This window comes from Hippopotamus amphibius, chromosome 3 (assembly GCF_030028045.1).
Source record: "Hippopotamus amphibius kiboko isolate mHipAmp2 chromosome 3, mHipAmp2.hap2, whole genome shotgun sequence".
Classification (NCBI taxonomy): domain Eukaryota; kingdom Metazoa; phylum Chordata; class Mammalia; order Artiodactyla; family Hippopotamidae; genus Hippopotamus; species Hippopotamus amphibius.
Window position 1 is genome coordinate 112,800,771 of NC_080188.1, and position 17,865 is coordinate 112,818,635.

The following is a 17,865-nucleotide window of genomic DNA, read 5'->3' on the forward strand; positions in this document are numbered from 1 at the left end:
AAAAAAAACCCAAAAAACTCTAGGTTTGACTTACTGTCGGTTTATTGTAAGAATAAAATGAAATTAGGGAATTCCCTGGTGGGCCAGTGGTTAGGCTTTGATGCTTTCACTGCTGGGGCCTGGGTTCAATCCCTGGTTGGAGAAATGAGATCCTGCAAGCCGCGTGGCACAGCCAAAAAATAAATAAATAGAGACTGTATATATGAGGGGCACGTTGTAGGTACCAAAGCACTTTACCTGTTTATAATACAGTGTTCTGGGCAAAAGGTTCAAGTTGTTTAGAAGGGGCTAGGACCCTTCAGAGCATCTTTGAGGGGAAGACTGAGTTAGAAAGAGCAGTTGGGACTTCCCTGGTGGTCCAGTGGTTAAGACTCCATGCTCCCAATGCAGGGGGCCCAGGTTCGATTCCTGGTCAGGGAACTAGATCCCGTGTGCTACAACTAAGACCCAGGGTAGCCAAATAAATAAATTAACTAAAAAAAAAAAAAAGGAGCAGTTGTTGTCCCCTGGGCCTTCTCCCTGGGCTTGTTTCTGTCTGGGGCAGGGAGGGTTAATCTCAGAATCACCCTAGCCCTCCCTATCTCCCTACAGTCCAGAGAAGTTCTCAGGGAACCAAAGGCAGAAAGGAATTTCCTGCTTCTTTTGACTGAGGAAGGACTCCCTCTTCCTGTCCCCCTCACATACCTCCTTCTCCTGGGTAAATCTCACACACACACACACACATGCACACGCACACACACACACACACCTCTCTTGATAGGCTGCACCCCCATGAAAGTGAGCGCTGCCCTTGTGGGTGAGGTGGACAGCATGGAGCAGAAACAGCCAGGAGATGAAGCGGCCCAGGAGAGAAGCTGTTGGGGGAGTCCTGCTCCAAGAGCAGGAAGATGGCCTGCTGGGTCTAGGAAACCGCTTCCTCAGCCTGGTTCAGCCACTTGCTCACTTGCTAAGGATGCCAAAATCTCAGCCTCTGTGCACTGGTGCCGAATCGAATCTCGGAGACAGAGTTTGGGGTGAAGTAGGAAAGAATAACTTTATTGCTTTGCCAGGCAAAGGGGAGCAGAGCGGGCTTGTGCCTCTCAAAACTGTGTGTCTGCACCTGGGAGGATTTAATAAGGAGTTTTATAGCAATAAGTCAAGGGTGGGGTTGCTGACAAGATTAGGGTGTGTGCAGGGCCTGCACTCCTTTACTCTCGTCTCAGGGGCTTGGTCTCTTAGTCTTTTTTTCTTTTTTAATTTATTTATTTATTTTATTTATTGGTTGCGTTGGGTCTTTGCTGCTGGGCGCAGGCTTTCTCTAGTTGCAGCAAATGGGGGCTACTCTTCCTCATGGTGCACAGGCTTCTCATTGCAGTGGCTTCTCTTGCTGCAGAGCTCATAGGCTCTAGAGCACAGGCTCAGTAGCTGTGGTGCACAGGCTTAGTTGCTCCACGGTATGTGGGATCTTCCCAGACCAGGGCTCGAACCCATGTCCCCTGCATTGGCAGGCGGATTCTTAACCACTGCGCCACCAGGGAAGCCCCTCCTCATCTTTTTTATTTTTATCTTTTGGCCGTACCTCGCAGCTTGTGGAGATCTTAGTTCCCTGACCAGGAATTCAACATGGGTCGCTTGCAGCGGAAGCTTGGAGTCCTAACCACTGGACCACCAGGGAATTCCCCCAATCTCCTAACCTTGATGAGCTTCTCTGGTCCCTTTAATCTTGCCTTAGGTGGTTTCTTGGCTGCTCCTCCCTTGATTAGTAACTGTTCCAATGTGCCCTTTGGAACTCAGGGAAGGTCATGGAGGCTGGGGTCTTGCCTACAAACAAGAAAAAGGGGACAGAAAAGCTTCCATACCTGGGAGCCCCACAGGGTCCTGCTCAGTTCACTAGTTGGGAGACTTTGGACAAGAGAGATGAGACTGTTGCCAACTGTGGTGATAATAAGGACTGTGTGTTGAATGTGCCAGGCGGTATTAGTCTGCTTGGGCTACCATAACAGCACACCCCAGGCTGGATGTTTAAACAACAGAAATTTATTTCTCAGTTTTGGAGACTAGAAGCTCAAGATCAAGGTTCCAGCCTACTTGGTGTCTGGTGAGAGCTTGCTTCCTGGCTTGCAGATGGCCACTTTCTTGCTATGTCTTCATATGGCTTTTCCTTGGTTCTTGTGCTCAAGGAGAGAGAGAGCATTAGCTCTTTGGTGTCTCTTCTTATACAAACACTAATCCTGTGGGATCAGGGCCCCACCCTTATGATCTCATTTAACATTAATTAGTCCCTGGACCTCCTAGGTGGTGCAGTGGTTAAGAATTCCCTTGCAAATGCAGGGGACACAGGTTCGATCCCTGCTCCAGGAAGATCCCACATGCTGCAGAGCAACTAAGCCTGTGCACCACAACTATTGAGCCAGTGTGCCACAACTACTGAAGCCTGCGCACCTGGAGCCCATGCTCTGCAACAGGAGAAGCCACCAAAATGAGAAGCCCGCACACCACAATGATGAGTAGCCCCTGTTCGCCACAACTAGAGAAAGCCCGTGTGCAGCAACGAAGACCCAGTGCAGCCAAGAAATTAATTAATTAATTATTTTAAAAATTAATTACTTCCTTAGAGGCTCCATCTCCAAATACAGCCACATGTGGGGTTAGGGCTTCAATGTATGAATTTGGGGGGGAAATAAATTTTCAGTCCATAATACAGATATTGTGCTAAGTGCTTGGCATGCATTCTTATAACTGATCTGTCCCATAATTCTCATTTAATTTTCACTCTAAGTTTATAAAAAAGTTCTTTATTGTCTCCATCTTTTTTTTTTTTTTTTTTTTTTTTTGGCTGTGCTGTGCTGCTTGCGGGCTCTTTGTTCCCCAACCATGGAGCAAACCCAGGCCCCCAGCAGTGGAAGCATGGGGTCCTAACCACTGGAACACCAGGGAATTCCCAATTGTCTCCATTTTATAGGTAAAAAAACTGAGGCTAGGTCACTGGCCCAAGGTCACATGTTTGTCTTGTCTCTAAGCTGGAACTTAAACCCAGACTGCTGACTTCTTGCTTCTTAAGCACTATGTCCACCTGGGCCTCAGTTCCTCATGTTAAAGATGGTGATGAACATTTCTGTCCTGTCTGCTTCATTAGGCTACACCCAGAGGAACTGGATTCCTGCAAAAGGATGTGCACATGTAAGTTGTCTTTCTTAACAGGGAACAGCCTCTAGAATGTGGCTACCCCAGGACCTTCAAAGTAGGCGCAGGTCCCCTTAATCCCAGAACTGGAAGAGAGCTTTGAGATTGGCTAGGGTTGCCTAGCCACTCCACTCTCTGCAACATCACACAGTGTGGATGAGAAAACAGGAGCCCAAACAGGGGAAATGGCTTACCCAGGTCATGGACCAGAACCCAGATATCCCTATGCCTGGTCCAGCGAGTGCTTTGCAGGCTTCCTCCAATTGTCTCAGCCTCAGCCTCAGTCCCTGACTTTTTCTGAATTGAACCTTTTGATGGGAGCAAAGGGGTCACACTTCACTGTTGTTTTGACATCAGCGACAACTGGTATTTAGGAAGCATCCCCTGGTCCAGAACCAGAATATGGTGAGTTCTGTTCTCATGGCCACATGATTCTGGCCAATGCAATTTACAGCCTCCATACCTCGGCTTTCCCGTTCATTTTCTTAAGATTAGCAAATGGAAATGGTGGCTCAGAAACAAGATCGATTTTGCAGGTATTGTTTGTGTGGCTTGTGCCTGTTTTTAACGATAATGCAACATTTTAAAAATGAGAGCTATAAGCAAGAAATTAGGAAACTTATTTGGAATGTATTCCAAAGTGTTAATTCCCCTAATGTATAAAGAGCATCTACAAATAAAGGGGAAAAAAAACAACTCTAGTGGATAACAGATGAAAGATATGAAAAGATAATTCAATGAAAATCATGTAGAAATTATTCTTAAACATGTGAAAAGACCAGCAACTATGCTCACAACAGGAGGAACTCATAGGTACAATTTTATTTATTGATGAAAAATTTAAAAGATGGATAATACACATCTTTGGGAGAGTCGGAAAAACAGGCACTCAAATTGCTAGTTGAAATGTAAATTTGTACAATCTCTGTGATGAGAAAATTTTCAGTAACTATCAAAATCATAAAAGTATATTCCTTTGATCCATCAGTTCTACTTCTAGGATTTTCATCTGTAGATATATTTATCAATGTGTAAAATAATATAAATATAGGTTTACTTGTGGGAGCTAGACTTTGGAAACAATCTATGTCTATCAAGAGGAGTCTGATTAAGTAAATTATGGTATATGCATGCAAAGAAATATTAAGCAGCTGTAAGCAAGAATGAGGAAGCTGTTTATGTATTGATAGAGAAGAGAAAGATAAATTTTAAGGAAAAAAGCAAAATAAAGTACAAGGTGAAAAGTATGTTATGATCTGTATAAGTAAAGGAAAAATAATATTCACTTCTGCATGCCTGCAACATCTCTGGAAGGATACAGATATTGTGATGGTCTCTGGGGAGGGTAACTGGGTGACTGGGTATGGGAGGGGGAGAAAATCTTTCTCTATGAACTCAACTACCTTCAAAATTTTTGAACAAGATGAATGAACTACCTCTTCAAAAGTGAATAACATTTAAATTTAAAAATATTTTCTCTTAAAATTTTTTTTTCTCTTCAGGAAACCATAAACAAAATGAAAATACAACCTATAGACTGGGAGAAAATATTTGCAAACGATGTAACCGACAAGGGCTTAATTTCCAAAATATACAAACAGCTCATACAACTTAACAAAAAAACAACCCAATCAAAAAATGGGCAGAAGAACTTAATAGACATTTCTCCAAAGAAGAAATACACATGGCCAATAGGCACATGAAAAGATGCTTGACATTGCTAATTTTTAGAGAAATGCAAATCAAAACTACAATGAAGTATCCCCTCACACAGGTCAGAATGGCCAACATCAAAAAGTCTATAAATAACAAATGCTGAAGAAGGTGCGGAGGAAAGGGAACCCTCCTACAGTGTTGGTGGGAATGTAAACTGGTCCAGCCACTATGGAAAACAGTATGGATGTTCCTTAAAAAACTAAAAATAGAATTATCATATGACCCAGCAATCCTACTCCTGGATGTATATCCAGATAAAACTCTAATTCGAAAAGATACACACACCCCTATGTTCATAGCAGCACTATTCACAACAGCCAAGACATGGAGACAACCTAAATGTCCATTGACAGATGAATGGAGAAAGAAAATGTAGTACATATATACAATGGAATACTATTCAGCCATGAAAAAGAATGAAATAATGCCATTTGCAGCAACATGGATGCAACTAGAGACTATCATATTAAGTGAAGTAAGCCAGAAAGAGAAAGACAAACACCATATGATATCACTTATATGTGGAATCTAAAATATGACACAAATGAACCTATCTATGAAACAGAAACAGACTCATGGACATAGAGGACAGACTGGCAGCTGCCAACAGGGAGGGGGTTGGGAGAGGAATGGAGTGGGAGGTTGGGATTAGCAGGTGTAAGCTTTTATATATAGAATGGATAAACAACAAGGTCCTATTGCATAGCACAGAGAACTATGTTCAATATCCTACGATAAATCATAATGGAAAAGAGTATTTTTTAAAAAAGAACGTATATGTATGTATAACTGAATCACTTTGCTGTACAGCAGAAATTAACACAACATTGTAAGTCAAGTGTATGTCAGTTTTAAAAATTCTAATTAAAATAATAAATTAAAAATTAAAAAATATATTTTCTCTTTAAAACGGAACTATTTTTACATTAAAGTGTTTATTTCTGGCTTCTCTTGGAAAAGGAGGCCCTTGGCAATATGTAGGCCCACACCTGCTCGTGGCAATGATTGGCTGGAGCTGAATAGGGGCTGCCCTTTCAGAGCACGAAAGCTTGCCCCCATTTACCTTCTACCTTGCCACTCCCCATTTCTCTTGGACTGCCCAGCATCACCTGCTTTTTTAGCTGTCTGGCCCTTTAAGAGACCCCTGCTCTGGATTCTCCTTGAATTCGTTATCTATCTCGCAGATCCTCTCCTTTCCTTTCTTCCCCAGGGTCAGGGTTTTTCATGCCTGTGATGGTTGTGGCCTTAACAGACATAGATGTGTACCTGTCTGGGAGGTGTGACAGTGTCTGATCCTTGCTCAGGACCCTTCCAGGCAATTCTCAGGGAAGAATTGTCATCTTCCACTCGTGAAAGAGCCAGGACCTTCCTTTTGATGGTTCTGTCATTGACAGGGTGTCTCAGAGACCATCTGAAAAAAGAGTCAGGAAGTACATTAATACACAAACAAACAAACAAACAAAACACAAGAAAACCTTTTCAGACACCGTAGACAGTATGACATCCTAGCTGTGTGTTTAAAGACTACAGTATATACATTTATGTTTACAGGTTAGAGACTCACCTGAAAGGATACTTAAGAACTTCATAGAATAGTTATCAGTTTGGGAGGAAGAAAACTTTTTTCTACAAACAGCATACCCTTCTCAGACTGTCTGCCTTTCATTATCTTTGAAATTCTGTAATTTTTAGTAAATGATGCAAAATAATTCTTAGGGACATGCAAATTTTTTCTGTCCAATACAGGTTTAATTGATTTGCTTTCTCCCACCCCAGGAAAAAAAGCAGTTTTGCCTTTATTTACATGTTCATTTCAATACCCTTGATCTATAAATGTGTCTGTTTTCAGATTCTCTTTTTGTCTAACATCTGCCTGTTTCCCTTGTGGATTAGTAAGTGGAATGAAATCTTTAACATGTGTCCATTTTATAGTTGTATGAGAGTCATGATTCTACCTTGTTCTGGAAATTATCTTTCAACCGTTATAGTTTAAAGCATAACTGGAAGATGCGGCTGCTGAGTGTTTTGTCAGTTTGCCAAGGGAAACTGAGTGTCTCGGGATGGGGTGGGGAGACTTTCTTTCTTTCTTTTTTTTTAAGTCCTTTGTTTTGCACATCTAATTCTATTTATTTATTTATTTATTGGCTGTGTTGGGTCTTCATTGCTGCGCGCGGGCTTTTTCTAGTTGTGGCGAGCGGGGGCTGCTCTTCGTTGTGGTGCACGGGCTTCTCATTGCAGTGGCTTCTTTTGCTGAGGAGCACAGGCTCTAGGTGCATGGGCTTCAGTAGTTGCAGCACCCAGGCTCAGTAGCTGTGTCTCGAGGGCTCTAGAGTGCAGGCTCAGTAGTTGTGGCACGTGGGCTTCTTTGCTCCATGGCATGTGGGATCTTCCTGGACCAGGGATGGAACCCATGTCCCCTGCATTGGCAGGTGGATTCTTAACCGCTGCGCCACCAGCGAAGTCTGAGACTTACTTTCAACTATTTTGTATTTTTAAAATTTCCTACTATGTGAATAAGTATCCATTCAAAACTGTAAACAAACACAACATTTCTTTAAAGACAGTTGAAGATGGAAACAAAAATAGGAAGTATAGCCTAGGAATTAAGAATATGGGATTTAGAGTCAATCAGACCTAGATTTAAAGCTCTGACCTTTCTAAATGACTTTGGGCAAGTTACTTAGCCTCTCTAAGCTTTAACTTATCTATAAAAAAAGATGTGGTACGTATATACAATGGAATATTACTCAGCTGTAAAAAGCAAGGAAACTGGGACATTTCTAGAGACATGGATGGACCTAGAGACTGTCATACAGAGGGAAGTGAGTCAGAAAGAGAAAAACAAATATCATATATTAACACATCTATGTGGACTATAGAAAAATGGTACAAATCAACCGGTTTGCAAGGCAGAAATAGAGACCCAGATGTAGAGAACAAACATATGGACACCAAGTGAGGAAAGCAGGGAGGGTTGTGGGGAAATGAATTGGGAGATTGGGATACCAAGTTGTACACTCTAAATACATGCAGTTTATTGTATGTTAACTGTATCTCAATAAAAGTTCTTAAAATATATATATATATAAAAAGAATAATATGCATCTATAACAAAGTTATATTACAAAATTGGAATCATTACTATATAATTTGTACCATGTGTTTTTAACATTAATATTTTGTCATAAACATCTACCTATGCTATTAAATATTCTTCAAAAATTAAAAAAAAATGGAGGTAATAATACCTTGTTCCCAATGTCTCTGTGAACATTAAGTGAGATTTGAATATGAAGATTTTTAGCCAAGGGTCTGACATATGGTGAGCATTCCTAACAAACCTGGACCACAATAATACAATAGTCAGCAGCATCAGAAGCATCATCAAAGCCAGCATCCCCCAAGCACAGGATGAACCCACTCAAGGGACGTCAAGCAATTTTAGGTGGTACTAAATAACAATAAATCAGAAGCTGAGAAAGTTTTTCCTTTTTTTTCTTTTCGATCCTTTTTGATTTCTCCAGGACAAAGTATCAGTTTGGTGCTAATCAGTGTTTAATACCTAACACATGTTAACTTCCATTTTTAACAAAATGAAGAGACATAGGGGCAGGAAGTACAGAGACTTCAGCAGGCAGACTCTGCTAGAATTTTGGAACAATGTTTTCATTGTATTTTTCTTATAGGTACATTCATTCCACGTCTGCATTCTGACTTTCATGGACCCTAGGCACTTATGCCTTGGTGGGCCCCTTCCTGCATCAGACAGAAAAATAAAAAATTACATTTTAAGACTTCATTGGTATAAATAAGAATATAATCCAGACTGGTTTTATTATTGTGTTTATTTTTTCTTCTGATTTTAAAAGAAATTGAGAGTAAAGCATTTTCATAGGCCCCTAAAAGTATTCTGGGCTCAAGGCCCTGTGTCTGGTTGGTCCTGATTCATACTCTGTATGGTGAGGGCTACCAATTTTCCACTTACAGAGGCGAAGTCAAGTTTCTTTTTATATAAGTGTAGTCAAGTAAACACGAGTCCATTAGTCAGCTCAGGCTGCCATAACGAAATACTCTAGACTAGGTGGCTTAAGCAACAGAAATTCATTTTCTCACAGTTCTGAAGGCTGGAAGTCCAAGATCAGGGTGCCAGCATGGAAGAATGTTCAGGGAGGTCCCTCTTCCCAGCTGGCAGACAGTCTCTTCTCTCTGCATCCTCATGTGGAGGAGGTATATGTGTGTATCTCTCTTCCTCTTCTTAGCAGGGCACCATCCTATTGGATTAGGACCCCATGATTATGACCTCATTGAACTTTAATTACCTCCTAAAGACTATCTCCAGATACAACCAGTGTGGGTTAGGCCTTCCATATATGAATTTGGAGGGGATGGGGGAGACACCATTCAGTTCACAGCAGATACGAAAGTACATGCTAGTGCAGCGGTGCAAAAACATGGCACAAATAAACATCCACTGTTTTACAGATGAGGAAACTGAGGTCTGGGAATATAAAGCCTTGCGGAGCCAGGACTGGAATTCCTAAGACTTCGCGACCCTCCAGGACAAGTTGTGACAAGGCACTTCCTGGGAATAGGATGATCCCTTCCCCACTGGCTTAGATGGTCTGCACAAGGATGCAGGACTAACCCCACAGCCTGCTCTTGCCAATCCCTCGGGCCTGGGGAGTCCACTGCCCAGAGGACCCTATGAGGAACTTATGTCCGAAACTTATGACGGTTTTGTTTCCATCAGAACACTGCTTTAACAGCCATTCAGAAAGGCCAACAAAGGACAAAGTTCCTTGAAATCTGGGCAGCAGCACCTTGTTAAAAATAATAATAATAAAGAAATGAGGGCGCTTTGAAGAAGAGCACGTTAGCAGTCTGACTAGGGGGCCTCTTCAAAGGCCTGAGGCCTGATGCTGGTCACCCAGGTAACCACAACCTGATCAGAGGACACATCCTGAGGCAGAAAGCAGGGCCCTGGCTACCGCATCCCCCCAGGGTTTTGTTCCCTCTTCCTTTTCCATTTTAGCCTAAAGGAGAAGGGGCTGAGGGGGAAGTCCAGAGACATAATAGCAGGAGAGCCGAAATCCACCAATGCATCTAGCTTCCCAGGTCAGCTATCTGGATGGCAAATTAGAACTGGTGGAGGGAATGAAAGGCTAGTCTTTGAAAATGCGGACAGGACAGGGGTTCTTCGATCTGGGAGCTCTTGCCACTAGTCTGAGCTGCACTGTGGCCTGAAGCATGGCCCAGAAAGGCCCTAGGGAGCTTCTGACTAAATGAAAAGACTCAGCCAGGTTTGGATGCCCCAACGAATACTAAGCTGAGCAAGTAAGCCCCGGGATGAGGTGAAGCAATGATAGAATATTGTTGGAATGGATGGAAAACATCAATCTAGTCCTATTTGTAATGTTAAAAAGAATTTTACCAAAATATCATTTTATTGTAACGTACAGGTAAATGGAGGCAATTAATGTCAGTGTTTAAATGTCTATGTGTTTAGTAAGGTATGAAAACGAGAGGAACTCAAGGCTAGCAGTCACAAGGAAAGCATGACTGATATTTATTGGGGTGGGGGTGGGATAAAGAGTGATGCCTCGACCTTGAATTGTTGATGTGCTCCTGGTGCAGCTGTTTCTCTGGAATTTGGGGGAGGGCTTGCTCTCCCCTGCTCCACCCCCACCTCCATGTAATAGCTTTGTGTCTCTCCTCTCTTTGCCTTCTCAGTTCTTTAGAGGAGGTAACAGGCAAGACTGGACCTCCAGGAAAGTGCCCCCTCCCATCTTCTTGTTTTTTGGTAGTTTTCTTCCTCTAACTCATTCAGATGAAGGATGGAGACAGATCAGAAAGATGGAATTGTTAAGGACCAACAGGTAGAATCCCCCTGTCAATTGAAAAAAAATTGTCCAATGTGAGTTGTTTTATTTGGGGCAAAATGAGAACTATAGGGAATTCCCTGGCCGTCTAGTGGTTAGGACTCCATGCTTCCACTGCAGGGGCACGGGTTTGATCCCTGGTTATGGAACTAAGGTCCCACAAGGCATGCAGCATGGCAAACAAACAAACAAACAAACAAACAAAAAACTATAGCCTGGGAGACAGCACTTCAGATAGCTCTGAGAAACTGCTCCAAAGAGGTAGAGGGTGTCGACTGAAAAAAATGCACAACCTGAAAGTTGAATGTTATGTTTTATTCGGTGGGCATTCTGTGGACTTCAAGCCCTGGAAACAGGACTCTCAGATCACTCTGAAGGACTGCTCTGAAGAGGCAAGGGAGCATGGGGAGGATATATAAGAGTTTCTGCAACAAAGACCAGGTAGTCAGAGCATCAATAGATTACTGTTAAGAGACTTCCCTGGTGGTCCAGGGATGAAGAATCCTCCTTCCAATGCAGGGGACATGGGTTCGATCCCTAGTCAGGGAACTAAGATCCCACATGCCACAGGACGACTAAGCCCATGCACTCTAGAGCCTGCATGCCACAGCTAGAGAGAAGCCTGTGCACCGCAATGAAAGATCCGATGTGCCGCAACTAAGACCCAATGCAGCCAAATAAATAAATAAATATTTTTTTAAGATTACTGTACTGTTAGTTAAAAAAAATTAGACATCTCAAGGTGAGGAATTTAGTGCTTTTCTATGTAAGGGAAGATGCAAAATCTGGGCTCATTGAAATCATTCCTTAGGTATGCACCTCAGCTATCTGGGGCCAGTATCCTGTGTGTTCTCATCCTGAGTCTCCTCAGGGTGTCCTGTGAGGGGTGGCTGTAGCAGCAGGCCTTCTGTTTCCATCCTGAGTTCCCTCAGGGCTCACCCTCCGGGCGGCTGTAACGTGACGGCTTGAAGGCTGCAACATCCTTTGTTTACTGATGTGGCAGTCAATATTTTTTTTTATTCAAAGAGGGAAGGCCAGTGTTATATATGATTTTGGTGAAGGGGGTACATGCCATCAAGCACACATTTTGGCAGAGGCTTGTTGCTAGTCACCAGGAGCAGAGGTCACCATTAATGATTTCAGTGCTCTTCTAGATATGAAGAGATGCAAGAACTGGGCTCATAAAATCTTCTCCTGAAAATACCTCACTGTGTGAAGGCCTGTTCTGCCAGTTTTTCCCAGAGCACAGAGTGCCTGATTCCTGATCTCCACCCTGAGCTCCCTTCAGGGGGTGCTGAAGGTCAGCGGCTGCAGTGGCTGACGACTCCGTCCTTGTACAGGAGGATGGTGAGTGCCAGTTTTTAGTTGGCACCCGCTCCCTGGGTGAAGAGCATTTATACTAGACTCATTCACCCATCTCCTCTCCCTCCCAGTCACACACACTGTTGGCACTGATCATTACCCACGATCATTTGAGATCCTCAGCAGTTCATCCAGCCCCTGTGAAGAGTCCCTGCCCTCAGAACGTCTGTCTTTTAACTTAGGCAAGATGTATCCACTTATTCAACAAACACTTACTGAATGCCTTATAGATGGTGAGCACAGTATGATGGGTCAGGAATAGAACGATGAACAAGACAGGTGGGGTCCCTGCCCTCCTGTGGCTCACAGTCTAGTGGGGAAGTCAAGCAAGCAATGAGCAAACAAACTAATTGTCCCTCTTGTGATCAATGCAGTGAGGAAAACCAAAGGGCTCTAGAGTAGAGAAGAACGGTGAAAGGGGTCAGAAAGGCTGCTCTGAGGAGGAACATTTAAAGGCTCAAACCCACCTGAAGGATGAACCAGCCACGCAGAAAGTTGGTGAAAGAAACGTCCTGGCACAGGAACAGCAAGGACAGAGGCAGGAACCAATATGCATATTCTAGAAACTATTGGAAGGCTGGGGGCTAGATGGAATAAGGGGGGGTCGAGTAATACAAGAGGAGATTGGACAGGGAGGTAGAGGTCAGCTTGGACCAGTCTCATAGGCCAGACAGACTAGAGAATTTAGATTTTACTATACGTGTGGAGAGAAAACCTTGTAAATGGCTTCCCATTAGAATGGTCTCCCATGGAAAATCAACTCGTATTTCTTTAAAGTTCTGTTTGTGGAATGGAGAATGCAAGGAAAAGACAAAGTAAAAGCATCGAAATCAGTTAGGAAGATATTCAGTGGTCCAGGTGAGATATGACTGTGGCTAGACTGGGGTTATGCCCCAGAGGAGAGAAGTGAGTGGATTCAGGATACATTCTGGAGATGTTACTGAAAGCTTTGCTTACTGGGCTGAATGTAGGGAAAGATCAATCTCCCCTCGACCCCCTGGGTGAGAGGTTAATCACTCTTCTACCACCTTCTAGCCTTACACACAGAACCTGACGTGGAGGTAGAGGGTTCAAATTAGGATCTAAGATCTTTTTTAACTTTTTATTTTATGTTGGAGTAGAGTTGATTAACAATGTTGTGACAGTTTCAGGTATACAGCAAAGTGATTCAGTTATACATATACATGTATCTAATCTTTTTCAAATTCTTTTCCCGTTTAGGTTGTCACATAATATTGAGCAGGGTTCCCTACGCTGAACAGTAGGTCCTTGTTGGTTAGGACCTAAAACTGAAGACCCAAACCCAACCAAATTCAAGGTAACTGGTGCTGTAAAGTAGATACAAAATCTAAGACTGCTAGACAGAAGAAAGGGGGAAAATAGACCTAAAAATGATTGTTAATGATATAGATCAAAGTAAAATATAAACTGTGTCTAATAACATAAAATGTATCAAGCACCTAGGAATAAAATGAACAAAAAAGGGGGATACATCTACAGAGAAAACTAAACAACTATATTGAGAGATATTAAAGAAGACCCAAATAACTGGAAAACTATAATATATTCATTAATTGGAAGAGTTGTAAATTATCCTCCCAAATAATTTATAGGTGTAAAGTAATGCCAGTCAAAAATCCCAACGGGTTTTTTGTTTGTTTTGTGGAGCCTGACAAACTGATTCTAAGTACATATAGAAATGCAGGGATCAGGAAGAGTAATGAAACTCTCAAAGGAGAAAAAAGTAGGAGGACTTGGTCTACCAGCTCTCAGCACTTAAGAGTGACGTCGTCACAATTTGATATCCACACAGAAAACAAACGAACAAGTTGTACCCCTACTTCACATTATACCAAAAAAAATCAGTTCCAGGTGATTCCAAACTTAAATATGAAAGCTCCTCCCACCAAAAAGAAAAAAAAAGTTTGGATGACAAAACAAGAGACTACATTATTAACCCCAGATGGAAACATTTTATGAACAAATGCAAAGTCATGCTAATCATAAGGGGAAAGAGTGATAAATCTGACCATATTACAATGAATTATTTTTATTCTTCAAGACACAGTATCAATAGAAGGAAAAGACCAACCACAGGAGAGAATACATTTGCAACACAGATAACTGACAAAAGACTTGTATCCTAAAAGAACTCCTAAATTAAAAGAAAAGTCTCAATAGATAAATTAGCAAATATCAGTAAAGGTAGACTAACAGCTACAACAACCAACCCCCAAATCTTGGTGCTTTATACAATAGAAGTTGTAGTTTATTTTTAGCTCAGGTGAAGTCCAAAACTGATGTTCCTGACCACAGGAGGCTCTTCTCCACAAATTCACTTGGGTACTCAGACTGACAGACACTCAGCTTCAACATGAGGCCTCCAAAGGCATCCTGGACATCAACATCCGGCCAGTAGATGGGGGAGAAAGGAGAGTTTCATGGGTAGGAGATTTTCCAGGGCCAGGCCTAGAAAGAGCTCATGTCACTTCCCCTAGTATTTCTTTTCTTTTTTTTTAAAATTATTTATTTATTTATTTATTTATTTATTTATTTATTTATTGGCTGTGTTGGGTCTTCGTTGCTGCACATGAGCTTTGTCTAGTTGCGGCGAGCGGGGGTTACTCTTAGTTGTGGTGCTCAGGCTCCTCATTGCCATGACTTCTCTTGTTGCGGAGCACGGGCTCTAGGTGCGTGGGCTTCCTCAGTAGTTGTGGCACACAGGCTCAGTAGTTGTGGCACATGGGCTTAATTGCTCCGCTGCTTGTGGAATCTTCCTAGAGCAGGGATTGAACCTGTTTCCCCTGCATTGGCAGGCAGATTCTTAACCACTGCGCTACCTGGGAAGTCCTCCCCTAGTATTTCTTCAGCTAGATCTCAGCCACCTAACTCACATAGCTGCAAGGGAAGCAGGGAAATGCAGTTGAGCTGTACGGCCGGGAGAAAAAGGAAACAACTTTGATGAGCAGCCAATCAGTTTCTGCCACAAGACATTTCACCAAAGAAAAAAATACAAAAGGACAATGATCATGGAAAAGTGTGTGGTCTCATTAGCGATCAAGGAACTAAAAATTAAGACTATAATATACAGCCACTGTGGAAAACAGTATGGAGTTTCCTCAGAAAGCTAAAAATAGAATTACCATATGATCCAGCAATCCCACTTCTGGGCAAATATCCAGATAAAATCATAATTCAAAAATATACCTGCACCCTTGTGTTCATTGCATCACTATTCACAATAGCTAACACATGGAAACAACCTAAATGTCTATTGACAGATGAATGGACAAAGAAGATGTGGTACATATATACAGTGGAATACTATTCAGCCATAAAAAGAATGAAATAATGCCATTTGCAGCAATATGGATGCAAATAGAGATGATCATACTAAGTGAAGTAAGCCAGACAGAGAAACACAAATACCATGTGATATCACTTACATGTGGAATCTAAACTACGACACAAATGAACCTATTGATGAAACAGGAATAGAATCATGGACATAGAGGACAGACTGGTAGTTGTCAAGGGGGAGGGGGTTGGGGGAGGAATGGAGTGGGATGTTGGTGTTAGCAGATGTAAGCTTTTATATATAGAATGGATAAACAAAAGGTCCTATTGCATAGCATAGAGAACTATATTCAATACCCTGTGATAAACCATAAGGGGAAAGAATATTTTAAAAAAGAATGTATATATATGTATAACCGAATCTCTTTGCTATACAGCATTGTAAATAAACTATACAGCAGTAAAAAAAAAAAAAAGTAAGACCATAATGAGATATTAGTAGATTGACTAAAAGTTTAAATTGTGACCATACCAGGTATTGGTGAGAATTTGATGAAATAGTGGCTTTTTGTTTTAAACACCTCCCCTTCATTCCACTGGTTGGGGGGATGGCTAAACACACAACACTTGACACTTGGACAGATCAGCTCTACAGCAGCTTATTGGTCACATATCCTCACATCCTGAGGGACTAGGACATCTCATTCCATACAAGGCCACAAAGAGTTTGCCCTTGGGAACAGAGCAAATAACCAGGGGCTGAGGGAAGCAGGCTTTGTGGTATCAGGAAGATGGAGTCCCCTCTGGTTCCCATAGGAAGATGTGATTGATTTGTTTGAATAATTCTACAGGCTGACAGGAAACTGAAACCCAGTACACAGAGGTAATCAGGAACTATGCCTGGTCCCCTAGATAAGGAGGGTTGTTTGCCTAGGGGACCTTTCCCAAGGGAGCAGAATGAGGAGGGGGAAATTGCAGTTAGGTCATTGAAGGCCCTCTCTGTTTTGCCAGATGTCAAGGCAGTGCATAGTAAGCCTTAATTTTAGGTCTGTGTAAGTCAGGGTTATCCTGAGAAATAGAACCAGCAGGATGTGTGTGTGTATGCTGTATATGTATACACATATAAATCAGTGGACTTTGAGTAAAGCAGATTGCCCTCTATAATGTGGGTGGGTATCACCTTATCAGTTGAAGGCCTTAATAGAACAAAGACTGACTTCCCCTCTCTCTCCATATATATAAATATATAAACATATATATATATAATATTCTCTCTCTATATATATGTATTCTGGATGTTTAGATAGATAAATAGATAGGGAGAGAGAAAGAGCCATTTATTTTAAGGAATTGATTCACACGATTGTGGAGGCTTGGTGAGTCCAAAATCTGATGGGATAGGCTGGCAGACCGGACTCAGAGAAGAATCGTGGTATCGTGGTGTCTGCTGGCAGAAGTTCTTCTTGTTCAGGGGTAGTCAGTCTTTGTTCAATGAAGATCTCCAACTGATTGGATGAAGCCCACCCACCTTATAGGGGATGATTTGCGTTACTCAGAGTCCAGTGATTTAAATGCTAATCTTTTCTGAAACAGAAACAGAAACATCCAAACATCCAGAACAATGTTTGACCAAATACCTGGGCACAATGGCCCAGCCAATTTGATACATAAAATTGACCGTCACAAGGTCTCACACAACAGTTTTATAAACTGCTATGAGAGTTTAAATTGGTAAAATCACTTTGGGAGTAGTAGAAAAATTGAAGGTGCTCACATCTTTTAACTCAGCAATGATAGTCCGAGGTACAGATCCCAGAGCAACAGGCCACATGCAAAGGTATGTTCATAGCTGCCTTGTACAGAAGAACCTGAAACTGGAAACAAGTGTCCATCAATGCTAGAACAGATAAAATTGTGGTATATTAACATAATGGAAATCTACAGAACAATGAAAAGGAACAAACTGCAGCTACTTGCAATGATATGGACAAATCTTAAAAGCATAATGTTGAGTGAGAGAAGCCAGATGCTTAAGAATACACACTGGACTTCCCTGGTGGCACAGTGGTTAAGAATCCGTCTGCCAATGCAGGGGACACAGGTTTGATGCCTGGGCCGGGAAGATCCCACATGCCGCAGAGCAATTCAGCCCGTGTGTCACAACTACTGAGCCTGCGCTCTAGAGCCCGTCAGCCACGACTACTGAGCCTGTGTGCTGCAACTACTGAAGTCCAAGAGTCTAGAGCCCATGCTCCACAACAAGAGAAGCCACCGCAATGAGAAGCCTACACACCACAACAAAGAGCAGCCTCCGCTCGCCACAACTAGAGAAAGCCCTTGCTCAACAACCAAGACCCAGTGCAGCCAAATAAATAAATAAAACCAAAAAAAAAAAAAAAAAAACCCAAAACCCAACAGTGTTGAAAAAAAAAAATACACACTGCGTGGT

General features: G+C 42.2%; 1 non-coding gene across 1 annotated transcript; it reads left to right on the forward strand.

Annotated features, from left to right (window-relative positions):
- The first annotated feature begins 347 nt into the window (after window positions 1-347).
- TRNAW-CCA (transfer RNA tryptophan (anticodon CCA)) lies at window positions 348-420 on the forward strand. The gene has a single exon. It is a non-coding gene; the product is annotated as a tRNA-Trp (tRNA).
- The last annotated feature ends 17,445 nt before the right edge of the window (window positions 421-17,865 follow it).